General features: G+C 43.8%; 1 pseudogene; it reads left to right on the forward strand.

Moving 5' to 3' along the window:
- Positions 1–479: 479 nt before the first annotated feature.
- On the forward strand, positions 480–21549 carry LOC115140634 (zona pellucida sperm-binding protein 2-like; annotated as a pseudogene).
- The last annotated feature ends 2878 nt before the right edge of the window (positions 21550–24427 follow it).

Below are 24427 nucleotides of genomic sequence, written 5' to 3' on the forward strand. Positions count from 1 at the left end.
AAATGTATTTGGGGGGGGGACACAGGAAGTGTGGCGAAGCCAGGTAAGGAGACCTGCGCCAATTTCCTGTGCTTACCGGGGGGCTAGAGAGACCGGGCAGGCACCGTGTTATGCTGTGAAGCGCACGGTGTCCCCAGTGCGGGTGCATAGCCCGGTGCGGTACATACCAGCTCCGCGTATCGGCCGGGCTAGAGTGGGCATCGAGCCAAGTGCCATGAAGCCGGCTCTCAATCTGGTCTCCAGTGCGTCTCCTTGGGCCGGCTTACATGGCACCAGCCTTGCGCACAGTGTCCCTGGTTCGCCTGCATAGCCCAGTGCGGGCTATTCCACCTCGCCGCACTGGCAGGGCGACCGGGAACATTCAACCAGGTAAGGTTGGGCAGGCTCGGTGCTCAAGAGCTCCAGTGCGCCTGCACGGTCCGGTCTATCCGGGACCACCTCCACGCACCAGCCCTGCGGTGGCAGCCCCCCGCACCAGGATGTCTCTCCGTTTCATCCCTACAGCTGCTCCCGCCTGTCCAGTGCTGCCAGAGCCGTCCTCCTCTCCAGCGCTGCTGGAGTCTCCCGCCTGTCTGGCGCTGCCAGAGCCTACCTCCTCTCCCGCCTGTCCGGGGCTGCCGGAGCCTCCCGCCTGTCCGGGGCTGCCGGAGCATCCCGCCTGTCCGGCGCTGCCGGAGCCTCCCGCCTGTCCGGCGCTGCCGGAGCCTCCCGCCTGTCCGGCGCTGCCGGAGCCTCCCGCCTGTCCGGCGCTGCCGGAGTCTGAGGCGCCAGAGCCCCTCAGCCCAGAGGCGCCAGAGCCCCTCAGCCCAGAGCTGCCAGAGCTTCCACCCCTCTGTCCCGAGCTGCCAGAGCTTCCGTCCCGAGCTGCCCCTCTGTCCCGAGCTGCCCCTCTGTCCAGTGGGGTCATTTAGAAGGCTCGCCGTGGTTAGGAGGCCACGGAAGCAGACAATGGGGCGGACTAAGACTATGGTGAAGTGGGGGCCACGTCCAGCACCAGAGCACCACCGCGGACAGATGCCCACCCAGACCCTCCCCAATAGGTTCAGGTTTTGTGGCCGGAGTCCGCACCTTGGGGGGGGGGGGGGGGGTACTGTCACACCCTGACCATAGTTTGCTTTGTATGTTTCTATGTTTTGTTTGGTCAGGGTGTGATCTGAGTGGGCATTCTATGTTGTGTGTCTAGTTTGTCTGTTTCTGTGTTTGGCCTGATATGGTTCTCAATCAGAGACAGGTGTTAGTCATTGTCTCTGATTGGGAACCATATTTAGGTAGCCTGTTTGGTGTTGGGTTTTGTGGGTGATTGTTCCTGTCTCTGTGTTTGCACCAGATATGGCTGTTTTGGTTTTTCACATTTCTTGGTTTTGTTAGTCTATTCATGTATAGTTTCTTTATTAAAGAACCATGAATAATCACCACGCTGCGTTTTGGTCCACCTCTCCTTCGACACAAGAAAACCGTTACAGGGGGTCCACAACGGAGCGGAGGCGACCACAGGCAAGTGATGGGGGATGATTCATCTGTTTGTGACTCAGAAATTGAGATGTAATTATTCTGTTGTCAGGAAGGATCGGAATGGTGTGAGGGATATGTGCGTTTGTAAGATTAGACATTGCTTTTAACGTCAGATCAGATTTAAGCGCTGATCTGGAGATTGTCTGGCTGGATATCTGCCTCCCAAAACCAAGCCGATTTTGTTGTGGGTGTGTTACAGGCCAGGTTGCAGTTGTAAATGAGAACTTGTTCTCAACTCGCTTACCTGGTTAATTAAAGATGAAGAAAAAAAGGCCGCCCAAGCAGAATGCATTCTATGAAGTTTTTGAAATTGTGTTGTCAAACTGTAATGATTCCCTGTTGAAGGAAATCATTATGTTAGGGGATTTCAATACTGATGTCTGCAAATAGAATAGCCCAACCCACAATGTATTTATGCATTTTTGTAGATCACTTGCTCTGACCCAAATGAAAAAAGATCCCACCAGGATATTTGAAACAGTCCAAAGTACTATTGACTTAATATTGGTGTTTGATAAATCAAAAATATTGCAGAGTGGAGTAATAGTATATGTAATCAGTGATCCTTTTATTACATTTTGCACAAGGAGGATTTTTAAAGATGATATATTTAAGTGTCACAACTGTTAGAATCAGAGGACTCAAACTACTGTGTTGAAAAGTTTAGGGAGGAAGTGGGTAAAATTGACTGGTCACCTGTGCTAGATAGTGAAGTTGTAGACAGTGTCTGGGAAGTCTTTAAATGTAGATTCCTTTAAAAAAAAACATTTCACCTTTAATTAACCAGGTAGGCAAGTTGAGAACAAGTTCTCATTTACAATTGCGACCTGGCCAAGATAAAGCAAAGCAGTTCGACACATACAACACAGAGTTACACATGGAGTAAAACAAACATACAGTCAATAATACAGTAGAAAAATAAGTCTGTATACAATACACAATTCCTTGATGTGGTGAATGTAATGGCTCCCATTAGACGGGTCAGGCTAAAGCAGAGATCTAGCCCTTGGTTTAATCATGAGATTCTAGAATCTATCCAAGCAAGTGTGGCCGATGTGAAATGGCTAGCTAGTTAGTGGTTGTGCGCGCTAATAGTGTTTCAGTCGGTGACGTTACTCGCTCTGAGACCTAGTAGTAGTTGTTCCCCTTGTTCTGCAAGGGCCGTGGCTTTTGTGGCGCGATGGGTAACGATGCTTCGTGAGTGACTGTGCTTGATGTGTGCAGAGGGTCCCTGGTTTCAGCCCAGGTTGGGGCGAGGAGAGGGAAGCTATACTGTTACACAAGGAATAAGGCCTTTAAAAAAATCAAGAGCCGCATGATTTTGTCCTATTTAAATGTCAGAGAAATGAAGCACAGAGCAGGATGGATGAAGCTAAGAGGGGTTACTTTGATGAGAAAATAATTGAGAACAAAAATGACCCTAAAAAGCTTTGGAAATCATTTAAGGAACTAGGCTGTAGTAGTACTACCAAAAACAAACTAAACAGTATTGGACTGAACATCACGGGGGAGATGGTATATGGAAAAACTAATTTTTTACCTCTGTTGCGAGCAAGTTGGTTAGCAAGCTGCCCACCAGTTCTGGTTGGTATGGAAGCAACCAAGTCAAAAAGTATTATGTAGAGTTAGGGGTTCAGCCAAACTCTCTTTCTTTTGCAAAGGTAGCAACAGCCAAAATAGTCAGTATGCTGGCAGAGGCAAAACCAATGAGTCGTGGCATTCCGCAGGGGAGAGTGCTTGGACCTGTGCTGTTTTTATTGTATATTAACGAAATGAAAGATGGTTGTTTTTGCCGTCTTTTTCTTCATGCGGATGACTCTACACTTCTGGTGTCTCACAAAATTAAAACTATGTTGGAGAGCATACATTGCACAGAGCTTACTAACATTAGCAAATGGCTTGGAGATAATAAGCTATCTCTGCACCACCGGAGGGCTGGTGCGTGGAGAAAACTAAAGCAATTATTTTGGGATCCAGACCTAAATTGAGTAGATCCTCTGAAATCAGTGTGGATTTAGGGGGCAAGGTGTTGACTACTAAAACCTCTGTTAGCTACTTGGATGTATACTTGATGGAAGCTTGGGAGGTGTGAGCATGGCCAATAAAGTGCTAGGGAAGGTTAATGCCAGGACTACGTTTTTGGCTAGAAAGTCCAAGCTGCTTGATAAGTACTCCATCAAAGTGCTAGCTACTGCCCTCATTCAATGCCATTTTGACTATGCAAGTACTTCCTGGTTTGGGGGATAATCTAAATGAATGAAGGGGAAGCTCCAGATATCCCAGAATAAGCGGATCAGGGTAGTAATTGAAGGTGAGTCCACGTACTCACATAGGCAGGAGCTGCTTTCAGGAACTCAACTGGCTGCCTGTTGAGGCTAGAGTGTCCCAGATTAGACTAGGTTTGGTTTACAGGAGTATTTATGGTCCTGCGTCCAGATATCTAAGTGATTACTTTCCTTGTGTTAGGGATGCATACAATCACAGCACCAGATCAGGTGTTGCTGATGTGTGCTTATACATGTTCAGGAGTGATGCTGGGAAAGGTACTTTCTTGTGTACTGGAGCCTCAGAATGGAATGAGTTGCCTCTGCCCATAAAAACAACGTCCTCTCTGGGCAGCTTTAAAAATAAAGTAAAAATATGTTTGATGTCATCTGTGCCTGTATGAATAACCCATATGATGTAACTGGAATGATGAGATAGATGTTCTTCTTCTCTGTTTTTGTTTTATTATTTCACTGCCATACTGTGTTCGATCTTGTCTAGCCATCTTATCTCAAGAGGACCACAATGGAAATAAGTCCCAGACTTTGTGTTATCCTCAATGGCTTTTTCAAATTTTATGTTTTTTTTTTTAAATGGTCAAATTAATAAACTAAACTAAAAAGTGTACCATATTACGTATTGGATCTGTAAAAAGACACAACTTTTACATTACCATGCCGTTCAACTATAAAATGGACCGAAGGTGAAGTAGACATACTTGGTATTCATATCACAAAACATATAAATGAGCTCTCCACAATTAATTTCAATAGAACATTTGTAAAAAAAAACATGGAGAGATAAATAGCAGTCCATTTATGAAAAAATTACACTGAATAACTCATTAGTCATATCTCAGTTTGCTCACTTACTTATGGCGTTGCCTAGTCATGATGACTCGATTTTCAAATCATATACGCAACAAATATTCCCTCTTATCTGGGACGCTAAGTCAGACAAGATAAAGCTTGCCTATCTACAAAAGGAATATGAACTGGGTGGGCTGAGTTATTATTATTTATTTTAATTTTTATATTGAAGCACTAAACCTCTCAATAAAAGGCTTCACTTCTATAAAAATTTTACTTAAGCCGAAATGGTTCTCAAGTGGATCACTTGAAAAGGAATCACTAAGAAAATGGAAGCAGGTAGCCTAGCAGTGCTGGTTCCAATCCCCGAGCCGAATAGGTGACAAATCTGTCAATGTTCCCTGGAGCAATGCACTTAGTCCTAATTGCTCCTGTAAATTGCTCTGGATAAGAGTATCTGCTAAATGACAAATATGTTAATGTAAAAGTTTAAAAATTGCCTTTTTGCCTTTGTGCAGATTTTCAATTCACCGAAAATTTAAAGTGGCAATCAAACCTTATCTCTTTTTTAAACAGGCAATACAGAGCTAGTTACAATTTCTATTTCATCCCCCGTAAAATATAGAAACAAATATTGTGGTTGAACTCAAATGTACTGCTTGAGAAAATACCTGAATTTATGGAAAATACATATAAGGAGGGTATTTTGTTTTTAAATGGTAGTGTAAATTGAAATGGCAGAGTTGTGTCTTACATGGAGCTATACCTGGGGCTGATGCCATGCAAGCTCTCACACGCAGCACACACACAGGTTGTTACACATGTTTATAGTGCCACACATGCATACACACAGTTGGCCTTGCAGTGTTCAATATTGTTGACCTGGATGTCTTTTGTGTTGCGTTGCTTTATTTTATCTTTTTGTTGGTTTGTCCTTGTTTGGATGGGTTGCACAGGGAGGGTGACTCAGAAGGGGATTGGATGGTTGAGGGGCGGCAGGTTGCCTGGCGGTTGGGAGCGTTGGGCCGGTGGCTGAGAGGTAGCAGGTTCGGACCTTGTCGGCTGGGTGGGGGATCTGTGGATGTGCCCTTGAGCAGGGCACTTGACCCCAATTACTCCTGCGGGTCGCTCTGGATGGGAGCGTCTGTTAATGACTGGAATGTAATGTGAATGTTGAGCGGCTTCACTGCAGGTAGATTGTATGTTTCAAAACTCAATCCCAAAAGATGCAATAAAAACACGCACACCCCAGTTCCAGGTTTCACGGTTGACAGCTCAAGTAGTAGCTATTCGGATGAAATCCATGTCCTGGCTTTCTACCCAAGATTGTTGAACATCTTTATGATAGCCCAATTTCACTCCTATTTGCTGAGCGAAATGTGTGAGCGGTGCACACCTATGTAGACTTGACAACAAATCAATGAGTGGGTTACATTAGTCTCACACGGGGGCCAGTGTAGGCATGTTTTGAAAATTGATTGCATTGGATTCTGGAACATTGCGGAACAGTTTGTGCTGAACGACATGTTTCTCCATAAAGGTTCTTGTACGTTATTTAACAGATTTTAAGGTACGTTTGCTTCCATTTGGTGGGTGTGGCAGGGTGAGGCTTAAAGCAATGAGTGACGTATGCTACATGACCAAAAGTGTGTGGACACGTGCTCATTGCATATTTCATTCCAAAATAATACGCAAAAATATGGAGTTGGTCCCCATATGCTGCTTTAACAGCCTCCACTCTTCTGGGAAAGCTGTCCACTACATATTGGAACATTGCTGCGTGGATTTGCTTCCATTCAGCAAACAAGAGCATTAGTGAGGTTGGGCACTGATGTTGGGCAATTTGGCCTGACTCGCAGTCGGCATTCAAATTCATCCCAAAGGTGTTCGATGGGGTTGAGGTCAAGGCTCTGTGCAGGCCATTCAAGTTCTTCCACACCGATCTTTACAAATCATTTCTGAATGGACCTCGCTTTGTACACGGGGGCGTTGTCATGCTGAAACAGGAAAGGGCCTTCCCCAAACTGTTGCCACAAAGTTGGAAGCACAGAATCGTCTAGAATGTAATTCATTGTATGCTGGTGCGTTAAAGATTGCCCTTCACTGGAACTAAGGGGCCTAGCCCAAACCATGAAAAACAGCCCCAAACCATTATTCTTCCTGCACATAACTGTACAGTTGTCACTGTGCTTTGGGTCAGGTAGTGTTCCCTGCCATCCGCCAAAGCCAGAATTGTCTGTCGGGCTGCCAGATGGTGAAAGTGAATCATCACTCCAGCAGACGCTTGGCATTGTAAATGGTGATCTGCTTTTAAAAAGAGAGAGTGGAATCAAGTATTTCACAAGTACCTAGAAAAGCAAACTTAAGTGGGACCATTCTGCTACTATATCCAAACCATCCTACTCTCATCACCCACTGAGGAATCAGCGACAAGTTTGATTAGCCCATCTTCCAGAACGAGTGAAAGGATAATCCAACCTGTAGTTCTGTTCAAGACTAGTCATTGGAGCCACGAACAACCGACGACATTGACCTCGTGTAGCCAATCAGAGAGAAGACCCAACCACCTACCTTTCCAAGGCGGCATCCCACATAAATACATTCATGCTTTTACATCAAGCTGGTGCTGGTTCTTGTGTTCAAAAATGTATCAACGATAAGTGTCCCTTATGGAACGGGGGAGGGAGAGACATCTTTTAACAAGCCATCATATTGTGTCAGTCTGCTAGGGACCTGTGTGTTTAGCTAGTAATTCAATTAAACCAATTTGTATGGTACTGAATCATAAGGCTGGGGATTTTGCAGCTGCAAGGAGGATACGATGTCATGGTTAATAAGTTGACTTTATCAATGTAATAGATTTCTACCGTCTAGAGTTTAAGTCCGGAGACGGTAACTCTTTAAAACCACTTCGTCGGCACCCCAAATCCTAACATGATTAATTTAGAGTCGGCTAACAATTAAACAGTCCTCAGATAATTCAAGGTCACGTCACGACAGTGGTTAGATGGTTTTAATTTCTGATCTTTTGGCCCATCAGACCTGGATGAATCTGATTTAGTACATTTTTATTTATTTTAAAGATCATAAATTGGGCTGCCTAATTGAAGAAGAAAAAATGCATTTATTTTCTGTCAACAATATTATTTTTGGTCTACTGCAATGGCTTGTTAAATGACGGATGTCAAACATGTATATTCAATTACATTGACATGAGGTGAGATGTCCCTCTAAAATGGTTCTTAAAATTCTAAATGATCCAGAATGGTCAGACTACAGGTGACCTGAATATTGATCAATTGACCGTGGTTTAACCAAAGTTGCCAAATAGACAGTCGGTATCATCATCAACAAGACAAAAAGAAGCACTTCATTTTAATTAAGAATTTCATGCAATGCGCCAGAGCAATTCTTCCGCTGTCGGAATCGATTGGACATGACTTCAACAGGGTCACCAGTAGGGCTCAGCCAATGAAGTTGGTAGTCCCACCCAGAGGACTACATTCAAATTGTGAAAGTGCATGCAAATGCAGCATTTTGGCCATTAGAGGCCAATATCATTCTCTCTGTCTGGGCTACAATTGTAGACGGTTGAGTAATTATGCTTTTCAACTGTGAAAGGCTGTTGTGCTGCTAATGAGGGAGTTATATTAACCTGAGCCGAGGTGCACCGGTCCATGGCCCCTGACATGAATGGATAAAAGCAGTGAGGGCGGAGCACCCTTCTAAAATTGAACAGTAGCCTTACATTTAGATTTTTGTCCTAACACTACACAGCTGATTCAGATTAACAAACCTGATTGATTATTTGAATCAGCTTTGTAGGGCTAGGGGAGGGGAATAAAAAGAAAATGTGCAGCCTTTGGGGTTCAGGTGACTGAGTGTGGGAAGCCTTTGTCATAGGGTAAAAGTTGCATACCCCTGGGTCAAATATTAGGTTCTGTAGCTGTGTATTTTATTAAAACAATTCTGTTCTACAATGGTTATTTTCCTTTGCTCAGGGTAAGTAGTAGCAGGCCTAGACGATTCTTATGTGATGCAAGCATTTGTTGTTTTCTTCTTAATCAATCATAATATTTTGTCAAATGCCTTACATGTTGTTTTGCCTATTGATGGCAGCACAATAACTTCTATAAGTGCATTTTGCACCCTGCAAATTTGAGCACTAAGCGTTTGACAATATATTTTTAACTAACCTTTCCCATTCCAGATGCCCTCAATGCTGAAAGCCTTGGTAAAGTTATTCGTTTGTGTCGCTCTTTTTGAAGAGGTTGATACTGTTTAGTGAGTTTGCCTCTTATGATTCTCTTTCTCTCCTTTCATAATTCATGGCTTGATATTGCTTGTCAAGTATTGTGTTCACACCATCTCCATCCCTTCCAGATGACACACAAATCATAAACCTGACGCCTGGCCTTGCTACTCAGTGTGGATTCAGCTCTAAATTTGACCCCATGGGGAATGCCATGTTTTTTGCTTCTCTTCAAAACTGCTTTTCCCAAAACATGGTAACCCTAAGCACTGTAGTGTTTGCTTGAACTTCAAATGGACAAGTTTGCCTTTCAGTGTCACTGCATTTGCAACCCATAATGTAGCAACGTCATTTTATTTAACCTTTGACCTGGAGTCATGCTGAGACCAGGATCTTTTACAGATGAGCCCTATATACATAAAGATACAAGTCAATATTTTCATCACTAGATGGACAAATGAAATCATTGAAAACAAACACATTCTTCAGTAAAAAGGTCCTCAATAAGCCTGAGTTGCCGTAGAGGTGCTAATTCATACAATTTTAGAGCATGGAGGTTATTAGAAGTACGGTGCCAGAAATATTGAAGCAGTTTTACTGAACAAAAGGATCTCCATTGTTAGCCACCCCTGGGTCTGGTATCTCTTACCTCTAAGTTAACGATGACGGAAGGTACAGCAGAGGTTTATGGAGGGCTTTCAGAGGGCCAGCCAACTTTCTGATACAGACTGCAGTGATGTGAACTACTGAGCTCTTCTCCTGTAGTGTGGCTTCAATACAGTGGCAGCTGCATTCATATAGCCAATTTTGCCACAGTCTATAACTTGCATGAATGTCACCTGAATTGTTTTTTTTTGCTATATAATGAAAGGCTTTTTTCCTTCCCCCTTCATTTTAGGATGATAAGATGTTCAGCTTGGTCATGCAGTTCAGGCTGCCAGGAAACCACATGACTGAAGACCCTGTGTATAGAGTGGGCAAAACCTGTAGCTTACACCCCCTGGACCTCCCGAGAGATTCTGTGCGACGCAACTACATGGAGGCAAGTGAGCAGAGCATGCCCTAATGGACATGTTTACAGTCGCTTGTCGTACTGCCTGTATAAATGATTTGTCTAGAGCTACAACTGTCCAGTGTTTCATTTCTTCTGCTTCTGTGACACAACATAGAGGTCTTGACTCTCTCTCTCAATTCCACTCGCCTCTTCAAAATGCACATAGGACCACTTTAGAGGTGAGCAATCTTGGCCTATTCTCAATGCATTTAAGGAGGCGAGTGGACAGATTGAGAACTGGCCCTTGAGTTCCTATTGTATGGGAGGGAGAAAATGCGTAGGGAATAATGGCTTTTCTTCTCTAGGTGTCTGTCAGAAGGACTCTTCCAAACCGTCCCCGAGAAGCCCACTGGGGGCCCGAAAGCAAGGAGCGCCAACTTCCGGAGAGGAGCTGATGTAGCCATGTTTCTGTAATTTCACTACTTGACAGGATGGCGCTAAACAAAATGTGCCTTTGTTGACAATTTTGTTTAATTCATGTTTCCATTTCCTGAGACTGGCTGTTGCTTCAGGATACAAAATGACAGCAGTCATCTTTAGTCCTAGCAAGAAGGTCATGAATGTGGATGAGGTCCAAAGAAAAGGCTATGCAATAGCCAACACTCCCCCACGGCTGGTGTTAAGAAGCCCTCATAATGCAGAGGAGACATACCTCCAGAATGTAAGCTGACTTTCTCCACTTCCTCCATGAACTAGGTCATGTTCAGTAGAGCAAACATTTGGAAAGGGTGGCCCTACCTGAACTCTGCAACATATTGTTAATACGGTTTGCCCTACTGAACACAGCCCTGGTGTGGTTGCCCCCTGAACAGGTAGCTGGGGTTCTGCGGGTGCTCTCAACCTTCTTTGAGCAGAAGTGGCTGGTTACTCGAGTAGATGCCACGGCTGTTTGTCCAACACCAGGTTGAGTGTGAAATAATTTAAGATCCTTTAAACCCAGTTCTTAATTGGCTCCAGACAAGACTTTCATTTGTGTTATGTAGTGTTCAGTTGGGAAAATGTTTTGGGGTGAACTTTTTCCAAATAATTGCACATTTGTTTTCAGTTGCAAAATGTTCTGTTATGATGTGCACTTGGCTTCTTGTGTCACTGCAGTGGCCTTTACTCCAGAAGTGATCACTTGGTACATGCCCAAGCACAGACCCACTTTTCTCCTCTGATGCCTTCACCATGTTGGAGGTGTACATGGGAATTGACGCTAAGAGGCTGGACACTGAGGAAATGGCTGCCAGACCTACTCGGTTTTAGTCACGGAGGCTCATATTATTGTTCAAATTCCAGTGGGGGCGGTTGGCGGCTATTTCAAGGTCAGCGTTTGGATGAGTAAAATGTTCCTGTTTAATTTCTAAATCTTATTTGTAGAGCCTTTTTCAGTGCTTTGCAGTAACCCTTTGCCATCTCTCATGGGTAAACTCCTAGAAACGTTGTCTTGTGTAAAATGTTTCTTATTGAGCAATTGTCTGCTTAATCAGGCTAATATACACTTGATTGCAAAATTGTGTGAATCCTGCATAAAATGACACTTAAACATACTCTACCGCTTGTCTTTGCAGTTTGTCCTTTAGCCGCTTGAAATTTGAAACCAAATATCCACACTAAAGTATTGTTTACCGGACTTTTTAGGGAGCCGGTAGCTTTGCCACTGTCAACTGAATGCAAGCAACACTCGGCTGCTGTTTACATACTTTGCGTGTCAGTTGCTTTGAAAATGCACACTGCCGGAAATGCAAGTTGACAACCATATACCTACCAGCTCTCTAAAGTCTGGTGAACAATACTTTCCTTTCGATATTTTGTCTTAAATTACGAGCGGCTAAAAGACAAGCGATAGAATAATTGTATTTAACTTTCTAGCTTATAAGGAACATTGACCTGTTTTTGCACTCCAATTGTGTATTACAGCCTGACTGCATCACTCGTCTCCCTTACAGAGCCATATTCAGGATGACCAGTACTTTGTCACTTACACCATTGAGCCCATGCTTGAGTTGCTGTGGATCGAGGTCACACACGAGGACACCAGCTACAAAGTCCTCTTCCCTATCACAACACCTCCGATGGCCAGGCCTCCACAAGTTCGCAACTGAGTCTGGTTTAGTTAAACAGTGCCTATGGTAATTTGGGATGCCTGGGTTGTTCATTAGGCACAAAACAGAAAAATCCAATAACAAATGTCCATTTTCAACTTCCATTGTACTGCATTTCAAAATGTTTTCCTTTGTTTGCCAATGAACAGACACGCCCTTAAACACAGTTCCTGAGCAGGCAGTGTTGTTCTTGAGTTGGGGACCTTCAACCTTGATGTGGAGCTGCTGAACATCACCTTTCCCACCATGGTGCTAACTGTTGCAGAGTGCAATGCCAGAGGCTTCAATGTTCAGGAGCAGAGATTCCCGGACAACACCTTGAAGACCTTCAGGATGGTGGTGCCCTTCTCAGACCCGGTGGTCTTTAAGGTGTGTTTCTGTTAAATGCAAAGCCACACGCAGTGAATTGTACATGCCCTATTAAGTGGGCCACCAACAAAATATAAATGGCACAAATGTACTTTGTATCCCTCATTTACTCAAGTGTTTCCATTATTTTGGCAGTTGCCAATAGTGCTTGATTTAGAGGAAAGAGGGCGACATTACTTTAAGTATATAGTTTGTTTTAATAGTCCCCATATTGTAACGGTTTTGACTTGAGGTTATTATTTATAGGGGTGCCAGGTAGGTTGTGGCTACCAGAGAAAACATTGGTTTCTCCTTTTGGTTTGGGAGGGAACGAGTCCCATCTGGTCCGTCAAGTCTACACCAATACAAAGGATTTATGTAAAAGTCAGGATGGAAATAAACTTTTCATAAACCCTTAAAACATTGGAAAGAACTTCCAAAACAACTATTCTTTTGCGTGGGTTGTATTAACAACCTCAATGATTACACACACGTATAATATAACACAATGAGTTCTGGTTCCTCCAGAAATGTCCTGTACCTCGGGCCTAAAAAGAGTCCAGCCCGGTAAAGGAGTTGTGACTTTTGTCACGCAATGTTTGTCCGTTCATTCAATGTTTCGTAAACTCAGTATTAAACACAACTTTAATAAAGCGTATCAACTCTTACTACGTCCTCAACTACAACTAACGACATAAATCACAGTATACATCACATCAAAACAAATGAAATACCGTATACAAAAAGGTGGTCAGTCAGACAATCCAATCCGCCAATAGATCTCCAGCGGAGAAAGGCCACAAAGAACGGATAGGTGTAGTCCACGGACACAGAGTGGATCCGATCCTGGGTAAACTCTCTTAGGCTACAAAACACGTTTAACGGCAACAAAACAACGGAATAGAGAAGCTTCGGAACTGAGGGTTGAACACATCCTCATTCACGTCTCCATCACAACCCCACTTTGGCGCAGCTGATGCTGGCTATTTAATAGGGAATTAAAGGGAAAGCGCCCTATTGGAAGGAGCTGCACTGAATTTAACCTAAATTGCTGCAGCTAGCCTCGCTTTCCTTACCCTATATACAATATTGGACTAATGAACTCTCCCATTGGTTCCCAGTCGGTTCACTCGTCCTGTCAGGAGCAGACTGGATGTGGCTCTGAATCCTTACAACAACATGACCATCAAACTTTTCCCTGGCTTGCAGCTTCCTCAAAACGCTGACTGGTTGGTTCTCAAACAATCGCTTCCGATAAATAGTCATTTGACATGGTTACCAAACCTGGGTTCCTTGCAAATACTGTGAGTCTAATAGTGCCAGATGGGCATGGTTTGCACTTTTGGTGCTATTCCATTGGTTCAAGCTCAATTAAGTGTCACAAATACAGAACCCAGGTCTGATAGCTACCTGTCTTTTGCTCCCCCACCTCCAAGAGTGTTTCTCCAATGGAACGATGACTGTGCTGGCGGTGAAGGTGGAGTCCGCTCCCGGTCTGAACCCCGGTCAGCTGACCCTGAGCGACCCCGCCTGTGGTCCCACCTACAGCGACGATCGCTTCGCCTACTTCCACTTCACTGTGAACTCCTGTGGCACCACCAGGAAGGTAAAATGACTATTACCTTGAGGTGATACGGACTGTTTGCTTCTGCAGGCTGTAATAAGCAATTCCCCTCTACTACAGTTTATCAACAATGTCATGCTGTATGAGAACGAAATCTCCTTGCCAGATGAACTTGAGCTGAAGATGAATGCCACGGCGTCTTCAGAGGAGGAATATCAGTAAGTGTGTTACGCATCACAATTGTGGCTATTAGCTTTTATAGGGTGTTTTTATTTTTCCTTCACCAATTGCTCAATGCTTTGTATACAGGGAAAATGTGCCTCTACTACCAGTGTGTCCACTCCACTGCTTGAAGGTTAAAGGTTTTTCTTTTTAGGTTAAAGGTTTCCTGCTACTACGTGGCCAACACCACTCTCATATTGGCCTTCCTGACCAGGCCGCGTGACCACGAGCCTCTTGCCGAGACTGGGACGGGTTGACTAATGGTCAGAATGAGACTCGCTCAGGGTAAGCGTGCGCAAATTAGAATTTCAACTTGACCCCGAGCCTCTAAAAGAATCTTGGAAGGTCTCCTTTACAAAACCATTCCCAAAAAAAATTTAAGCCTTATGATATATTACTCTTGCGTTCTGAGATCTACAGGTGTGGCTATGGAGTAACGGTGAGGAGCTGATTTGGGGGGGGGGGGGGGGTAGTGTTGGCTATAAATGACTTGTGTTCATCGGGGCACAACAGGATATGATAAACGAGCGTTTCTTAATGGACAAGTTCAGATGGTGCCCACTGAACACGACCCCTGGTTGTCTTGTTCTGTGTTCCAGACGCCTCGTAACATGTTCCACCAGGAGGAGGACTATCCAGTGGTGAGGTACCTGAGACAGCCTCTGCACTTTGAGGTGCAGCTGACCACGTCCTCTGACCCCAAGGTAGCGCTGGTGCTTGACCACTGCTGGGCCACCCTCAACGAGGACCGTGACTCCCGACCCCGGTGGAATCTCATCATTAATGGGTAACATGTTGTTTTTGGGCCTAAACAAGTGTTATTCCACAGGTGTGGTTCCTGAGTAATTAGCAACCTATCATGCTTGGCAGGCCATTTACTTTGGCTACCGTGGCTATGCTCCCATCCATAGGTCCTGAGTGGTCACAATGCTTAAAAAGCCGTGTGCGGTCTGTCACCAGATCGCCACCCAATTTAACACTTATGGGAGATTCTGGCTCGTACGATCACATGCTGAGTGGTCCCTGCAGCGTACCATTGGAATGGAACGTATTCTGCAACAAACGACTCTAAACCGCGTTGTCTGAAAAGCATCTAAACAATGTTTTGTACTGATGAGAAATAAAGGTCTTCAACTTTATTCCACCTTAAATGTTAACGTTATCATCTAGTCTAAATAACAGGTTGACTTGTTTTACAATGTGATGCGGTACAAGGGAGCCATGTAAATCTAGTTTAGAAAATATGGCATGCCGTTCACTGCGCCCGTTGCCTGAGATCTTAACTTAGTTTGGCCACTTCAGCATGTGACAAATCTTTGTACTTGTTACGGCGTACACATGACAAGTAGTTTACAGTTAACTAATCAAAAAGCCAATTGTTGTCACCTCTCCAAATACAACCGTAGCGCGAAAGCTAAAAAGAGTTGCAAGATATAACCTCCCAAAAATGGATAGAGCTAAGTCCTTGGGGGGGGGTTATTGTGGAGAGGATGATGCAGGAAATATTACTAAGATGGGGGATTTATCAACAGTTTTTCTAAGCGAAATACCCCTGGGAAGGGAGGTCTGATCTGGCAACCCTGAGGTACCATAGTTTACACTCTGATGCCGTGTTCAAATCAACTAACGACTTCAGTGCATTCAAGACAATGGGGGTACTCCAGTTGAGATACCATAAGTCAGTTGAGTCTGACAGACGCTTACGTGATAACCCGACTGCATTGTATGGCGTTAGCATTAGCTCATATGCAGTACCACCTTCAAAAGTGTTTTCCACATGTGTCATTACAATCTAGGCAAGAATCAGAAAGCATGAATAAAATGATAAGTACATTATACTTATGGTACAGTAGAAATGACAACACGCAGAAAATAAGGCACTTTGAAAGGAATGCACGCATGTCCACAGTTATTTGTAAGGGAAGCAATAAATGTGCAAGGCCTGTATACCTGATCTGGGGAAGTGCTTGGATTTTCTTTTGAAGGAAAGTTTGTCCGTCTCATTAAATTCTCAAATAGAAATGGTCTGCAACAGTGAAATGGGCTACTTTTGTGAAACTTAGAAAATTAGAAGTTTGAACGGCCTATAGAAAATTAGCAGGTAGTGTGCCTTGGTTTGAGGTCAGCACGGGTTAACTGTGCACATTTTGGAACAGGGAGTGCATTCTGACATCACGCGCATAAAATCAACTCCCACTGGGGCGACTGTTGAAGATATTTGGAAAAGGTTGTTGGTGTTACCTACCCTTTTTACTCAATGTTATCCTTTTGGTTTGCTACAGTTCCGTGTTCAGCTGAACTGATGGTCAGTCGAATGGAAATGAAGAGCGGCTGGCAAGCTTAGCTTGCCTTTCCGATTGGTTTCATACAACTGCTCTTAACACTGACTGAATACTTGTTGGTTTTGGGTTGAATTCAGGCACAAGTGACGTCTTCTGTTTAAAACGGTTATTGCACTAAACATAAAGGATGGTTCACACGCCTGTGCAGCATGGATGTTTGAAACGGAATAGGATCAGTTGACAGGATCCCCAGAAGTTGATGCCGCTAGAGGAATGCACTAATTGGGAGTTGCTAAACATGAACAAATACCACGGTCAAGTGTAGCAGCTTGCTAGCTAATGTTCATATTTAAAAAAAAATGTTACTACATTTTTGATTTGGGTGAGCACTTTGCCACAGATGGACACCGCTGGCCTAATTTTTATCTCAAGAATTTAAATTGGGTAACTATTGAAAGATGACTTATTTTTCCTACATTGTACTGGGCTACAATGACTTATGATTATGCACGCTACAAATTACACTTTATTTTGTGGGTGCCTTTTCAGTATCTGGATGCATGTTACACCAAGCAGTGTAGTGAAGCAACTTTATTGGTCAAAACCGTTCATTTGGGGAATCGGGTTTGCAAAATGCTATCAAATCACGCAATTTGACCTTTTTAATGAAATGGTCGCAAAAACCTAAATTTGGCCATGTGGACACGGAGTAACTTTGCAGCTGTTTATTAAATCTGATGTCACAGCAGTTTAAAAAACGGACTGAATGTTTTGTGTATCATAGAAGACACCACATTCACATGGCTGTGCAAGAAATGGGCAGTTCAGATTTGTCACTTCAGCTGCAACTATATCGTTGTGCAAAATCCTGACCATCGTCTGTCGGCTCAAGTGGCTTTGTACTGGTGTGGGCGTTTGTTTCTTAATGTAATGTCTTCAGATTTCACAAATCCCTTTTTGCTAATATCTGGGAGTTAAACAGTAAATGATTAACCTCCCCAAAGATGCAAATTTTAAAGTAGGCCTAAACTGTCAATGTGTAGGTTACTTTGTATAGTAGAGCTGTGCCCTTCAAATCAACACTGGGGCCCCAGTGTTGAGGATCAGCGGGGTGGAGATGTTTCCTACCCTCACCACCTGGGGGTGGCCCGTCAGGAAGTCCAGTACCCAGTTGCACAGGGCGGGGTCGAGACCCAGGGTCTCGAGCTTGATGACGAGCTTGGAGGGCACTATGGTGTTAAATGCCGAGCTGTAGTCGATGAACAGAAGTCACAAGTCTTCCACGTGTGAATCCGATGCCATGGGTGTAGAATTTATTGTGTGACCAATTTTTCCGACAGCGGAAGAATTGCTCTGGCGCATTGCATGAAATTAATTAAATTGAAGTGCTTCTTTATGCCTTGTTGATGATGATGATGATACCGACTGTCTATTCGGCAACTTTGGTTAAACCACGGTCAATTGATCAATATTCAGGTCGCCTGTAGTCTGACCATTCTGGATCATTTAGAATTTTAAGAACCATTTTAGAGGGACATCTCACCTCATGTCAATGTAATTGAATATACATGTTTGACATCCGTCATTTAACAAGCCATTGCAGTAGACCAAAAATAATATTGTTGACAGAAAATAAATGCATTTTTTCTTCAATTAGGCAGCCCAATTTTATGATCTTTAAAATAAATAAAAATGTACTAAATCAGATTCATCCAGGTCTGATGGGCCAAAAGATCAGAAATTAAAACCAACAAACCACTGTCGTGACGTGACCTTGAATTATCTGAGGACTGTTAAATTGTTAGCCGACTCTAAATGAATCATGTTAGGATTTGGGGTGCCGAGGAAGCGGTTATAAAGAGTTACCGTCTCCCGACTTACACTCTAGATCAGGGGTCCCCAAACTTTTTCCTGTGAGGGCCACATAACTTTTCCCTTCTCTGATGGGGGGCCGGTGTCAGTTTGTAACAGAAAGTGTGACGATCGTAGGGGAGCTTAAAAAATGTATTGTTTTCCAGAAAGCCACACATAACCAAATAACCCTTTCCAGGTTCTTTACAGAAAAGTCAGGAAACAAATAATAACACTATTAATGAAATAAATAACTAAATAACTCTCTCTGGGTTCTTCATAGAAAAAAAAGCCATGGAACATTAACTTTCTGTCGTGCCATGCACAATCTTAACAGAAAAGTTCAGCTCAGTTGTCAGAGCAGAATCTCTCTGACACATATGAGCAGTCTCTTAGTTCTTGTGTTCCTTCCTTATAATCCTTTTGTAGGTTCCAGTAGGCTTGTAGACACCGCTGTTTGCAGCTCTCTCTCATCAACTTCCCTGTGAAAACCACAAAAGAAGCAGGTTGAGAAACTGAACTAAGTGATACAGCACCTACACAGCACAATACATTTCACTACCAGTATGGTTGTAAAGATGGATTTTATCCCAGTAGATTTTATTATGATTATATTTGTTTATGCTCAGAATGACTCATTCAAGTCAGAAAAGTGAGCTTACCTATGTATGTTCATCAGTGTGAACTGTGGGCCTGCATCTGGCTGGTGAGAAGTTGAATATCAGGTTCCATTCTAGTTACAGCCAGTCTCAAGCACTGATGCAAATGTTCATCTGTCAATCTTGATCTCATCGGGGTTTTCAGCAGTTTCATGCGAGAAGGTTTTCTCGCAGATATACGTGCTGCCAAAAACTGTGGACATTTTCATTGCGTGTTTTTTGATGTTTGGATATGTGTCGTTTGGGAGGGCGGCATAGAAGTCAATGAGACTGTTGGGCTTGAATGAGTCTTTCAGAACATCACAGTTCTGTAACTCAGCCAACTCAAACTGATATGAAGGCTGGGAATAAAAATGAGCAGTTGCGCTAGGTCTTGCACGTCCGTGCTCTCATCCAGTGCTAATGAAAAAAAGTCAAATTCTTTCGTCTTCTGCTGCAGCTGGGCATATACATTACTCCCGATTTCTTCAACGCGTCTGGTGATTGTACTCGCCGACAGACTTACGGCATTAAATGCATCTTTCTTCTCGGGACACCTCCTCCGCGACAGCATCCATACATTTCTTAACAAACTCTCCGTCAGTGAAAGGCTTACCGCTTCTTGCTATCAGTTTAGCAACCCGAAAGCTGGCCCGAACGGATGCCTGGTTCAGCTGAGCTTGGCGTACAAATGTATTCTGCTGAGATAGTAGTCCACTTTTTAGCTTTGAGAGTTTGTCTGCTCGTATTTGGCCTTGCAAGCTATCGTACTTGTCTTTGTGACGGGATTCATCGTGTCGGCGAAGATTGTATTCTTTGAATACCGCCACCGTCTCTTGACAGATGAGACAAACAGCCTTTTCTTTGCATTGAACAAAAAAAAAATTGTTTGTCCACTGCAGGTTAAATACCCTGCATTCTGAATCAATTTTTCTCTTACCTAACTTTTTCGCCATTATTCCGTTCTCTCTTTGACAGGGCCGGGCCTAGGATTTTTTTTCTGGAGGCCAAATAGGAAAAAAATTGGATAGCGTCTCTATTGTTCAGAGGGCCGGGCCAAATGTGCTGACGGGCCGTAGTTCGGTGACCACTGCTCTAGATGGACGAAATCTATTACATTGATAAAGTCATCTTATTAACCATGACATTGTATCCTCCTTGCAGCTGCAAAAACCCCAGCCTTATGATTCAGTACCATACAAATTGGTTTAATTGAATTACTAGCTAAACACACAGGTACCTAGCAGACTGACACAATATGATGGCTTGTTAAGATGTCCCCCCCCCGTTCCATAAGGGATACTTATCGTTGATACATTTTTTAACACAAGAACCAGCACCAGCTTGAAGTAAAAGCATGAATGTATTTATGTTGGATGCTGCCGTGGAAAGGTAGGTGATTGGGTCTTCTCTCTGATTGGCTACACGAGGTCACAATGTCGTTGGTTGTTCGTGGCTCCAATGACTAGTCTTGAACAGAACTACAGGATGGATTATCCTTTCATGGAAGATGGGCTAATCAACCATGTCGCTGGTTCCTCAGTGGGTGATGAGAGTAGGATGGTTTGGATATAGTAGCAGAATGGACCCACTTACGTTTGCTTTTCTAGGTACTTGTGAGTTTAGGAAAGTTCCAAACATGTAGCTTGCGCCTCACGGTTTTCTGGTCTAATGTGAATTTCTGTAACCAATCCTTTTGTGCACTCTGGCCGCCGGGGATGGTTCCGTCAGTCTGAACCGCTCTCTGATGTCCCTCGTGGCATGGCTACTTACTATGCACATTTTCTAGGGGAGTTTCTCTAATGCGTTCAAAAGTGAATACTGAAACAATATTTCTAACATAAGACTGGTCAGAGATTAGCTATAGAAAATGAATGTCATATTGGTTTTTATTTTGTGATTTTTTTTTGTTTTTAACTAGAAAGGTGCTCACTCTACAGGTAGGAAGTCTCAAGCCTTTACATTGTATATGAAATATGTTTTTTAAAGATATGGTGATTTTTAGTGGGAAAAGCCTGTTAACAAAGATTCCTTTAGTTTATACTGGAGGGGGAGAACCCACTTCTGCTGTAAATAGATCTGATCCTCACAGGACATTTATGACACCGCTACAAGGTGGTTGGGGTTTGCAGCGTTTTCTTGTTCCTAACTTAGTCCCTCTCTCTACACTGGCAGCTGTGAGAACCCCGGTGATCCATATCGTGTGGTCTTCCACCTGGTGGTAGCTGACGCCAGGGTCCCCCCCCCAAGTCAAACGCTTTGAGGTCTATATGTTTTCCTTCGCCGAGGATGCGGGTGAGCAGAGTGGCCAGGTAACAATTAATTTTGTGTGAGTGGAAATCATCCCTTTTTTTTCCAAATCTGACACCATCAAATCTTTGATTCCTAGGTCTTTGTCCATTGTGATGTGGTCATCTGATGCCAGTAGTCCCTCTGGCGGCCCCTGTAGTGGACAATGTGTGAATCAGGACAACCCGAAAAGAGGTTGGTCTTGTGTTATGCTTTTCAGACCCTGGCAGACCATAACTGAACTAATATGATCTCTCTCAACAGGTCAACGACATGTCAAAGACCTCTTTGAGGAGCGTCATTTATGTTTCTTCTGGATACATTCTTTGGGTGTAATGTCTCTAACATGTCAAATAAAGTGTTTTATATAAAACAATCCTAACCGTTGGAGCTACCTTAATTGTATCTGATTTGCATTTAACACCAAGGCGCATGTAGTAGGCTTGTCATCTGACGTGTATCAATCTATATATATATATATATATATATATATTTGTGTAGACTGCTTAAAAAAATAAAGGGAACACTAAAATAACACATCCTAGATCTGAATAAAATATTCTTATTAAGTACTTTTTTTTCTTTACATAGTTGAATGTGCTGACAACAATCACACAAATGATCAATGGAAATCAAATGTATCAACCCATGGAGGTCTGGATTTGGAGTGACACTCAAAATTCAAGTGGAAAACCACATTACAGGCTGATCCGACTTTGAAGTAATGTCCTTAAAACAAGTCAAAATGAGGCTCAGTAGTGTGTGGCCTCAACGTGCCTGTATGACCTTCCTACAACGCCTGGGCATGCTCCTGATGAAGTGGTGGATGGTCTCCTGAGGGATCTCCTCCCAGACCGGAACTAAAGCATCCGCCAACTCCTCGACAGTCTGTGGTTGATGGAGTGAAACATGTGCTCAATTGGATTCAGGTCTGGGGAACGGGCGGGCCAGTCCATAGCATCAATGCCTTCCTCTTGCAAGAACTGCTGACACACTCCAGCCACATGAGGTCTAGCATTGTCTTGCATTAGGAGGAACCCAGGGCCAACGGCACCAGCATATGGTCTGAGGAGCTCGTCTCGGTGCCTAATGGCAGTCAGGCTACCTCTGGCGAGCACATGGAGGGCTGTGCGGCCCCCCCGAAGAAATGCCACCCCACACCATGACTGACCCACCGCCAAACCGGCCATGCTGGAGGATGTTGCAGCGCGTTCTCCACGGCGTCTCCAGACTCTGTCACATGTGCTCAGTGTGAACCTGCTTTCATCTGTGAAGAGCACAGGGCGCCAGTGGCGAATTTGCCAATCTTGGTGTTCTCTGGCAAATGCCAAACGTCCTGCACGGTGTTGGGCTGTAAGCGCTATCCCCACCTGTGGATGTCGGGCCCTCATACCATCCTCATGGAGTCTGTCTGACCGTGCACATTTGTGGCCTGCTGGAGGTCATTTTGCAGGGCTCTGGCAGTGCTCCTCCTTGCACAAAGGCGGAGGTAGCGGAGGTGCTGGGTTGTTGGCCTCCTACGGCCTCCTCCACATCTCCTGATGTACTGGCCTGTCTCCTGGTAGCGCCTCCATGCTCTGGACACTACACTGACCGACACAGCAAACCTTCTTGCCACAGCTCGCATTGATGTCCCATCCTGGATGAGCTGCACTACCTGAGCCACTTGTGTGGGTTGTAGACTCCGTCTCATGCTACCACTAGAGTGAAAGCACCGCCAGCATTCAAAAGTGACCAAAACATCAGCCAGGAAGCATAGGAACTGAGAAGGTGTCTGTGGTTACCAACTGCAGAACCACTCCTTTATTGGGGGTGTATTGCTAATTGCCTAATTTCCACCTGTTGTCTATTCCATTTGCACAATAGCATGTGAAATGTATTGTAAATCAGTGTTGCTTCCTAAGTGGACAGTTTGATTTCACAGAAGTGTGATTGACTTGGAGTTACATTGTGTTAAGTGTTTTCTTTATTTTTTTTGAGCAGTGTATATCCCCTGCTTTTTTCAGAACATTCAACTGTGTGGGTAGATGTGGAAAGGTGCTGGAGGGGGGGTTCACATATTTCGGCTATAAGACACTACTTTAAGTCCATTTCTCAGCTAATATCCCATCCTGCTACGCTTGTGAAAAGCTAATAGTTTTTCCCTTTTCCACATGTTAAATGTTCCATTTGATAAAGTGGTTTTAGCCTTAATCGGTTAACCCCAATTCATATATTTAGGCACAGTCCATAGTGTGCTGGACTTCGGGCTAGAATGTTGAGGGTTCGAAACCTGCTCCCTGCTTGTTTCATTACGTTATTGTGCCGGTCTCAGAGCAAATAGCCTGGATTGTTAATCCCATCTCCTTCCTCAGTCTTCCACGCATCGGGGCGGCAGCGTAGCCTAGTGGTTAGAGCGTTGGACTAGTAACTGGAAGGTTGCGAGTTCAAACCCCCGAGCTGACAAGGTACAAATCTGTCGTTCTGCCCCTGAACAGGCAGTTAACCCACTGTTCCCAGGCCGTCATTGAAAATAAGAATGTGTTCTTAACTGACTTGCCTGGTTAAATAAAGGTAAAATTTAAAAAAAAAATACATTTTCCGCCTGAGTGGCTCGCTTGTGGGCGTGCTGGCAGGATATGGTAGGATCTTCAGTTCTGCATCAAGAATTCAGCATAGCAAGTTTGTATGAAGGTCTGGTTATTCACAGGCAAATAGTAGTATGCTCTAAACCGCTCTGGTGACAAACAAACTTTGCTGCCATTTTTTCCATCGTCCACATGGCTAGGAGAACCTCCTCAGATTAATGCAGATGAAGGGAGTTAGATATGCATAGGAAGTGTAGTGTACTGTCTTTCTGTATATATGAATTACAAATCATCCTTTGCTTAAATCATGTTTCTAGACTATTGCATAGTTACAATGTGTAATCATTGTCCTATGAGCAGGAGTGGTGAACACTAAAGTGTATAATTGTAATGCAGACACGGCATCATTCAAAGAATGGAGTGTGATGCACCTGGTATTGGATATGACTGGAAAAAGAACTTGACAAAATATACACAATTGTTTCTCTACGTTAACTAGCATATTCTTCTCAATCGTATATTTTTACCTTGACTCGTTATGTTATAATTACTTACATTCGCTTCCACCATAATGTTCTGTCAGACATCTTTACTGAAGAAAGTCAACCGGGACGGGTGGGTCGCGTCAAATTTGTAATTGGAACCACTCGATCTGATTGGTCATAAAAACCCTGGGACCCAAAGAGC

This window comes from Oncorhynchus nerka, linkage group LG13, assembly GCF_034236695.1.
Source record: "Oncorhynchus nerka isolate Pitt River linkage group LG13, Oner_Uvic_2.0, whole genome shotgun sequence".
NCBI classification, from domain to species: domain Eukaryota; kingdom Metazoa; phylum Chordata; class Actinopteri; order Salmoniformes; family Salmonidae; genus Oncorhynchus; species Oncorhynchus nerka.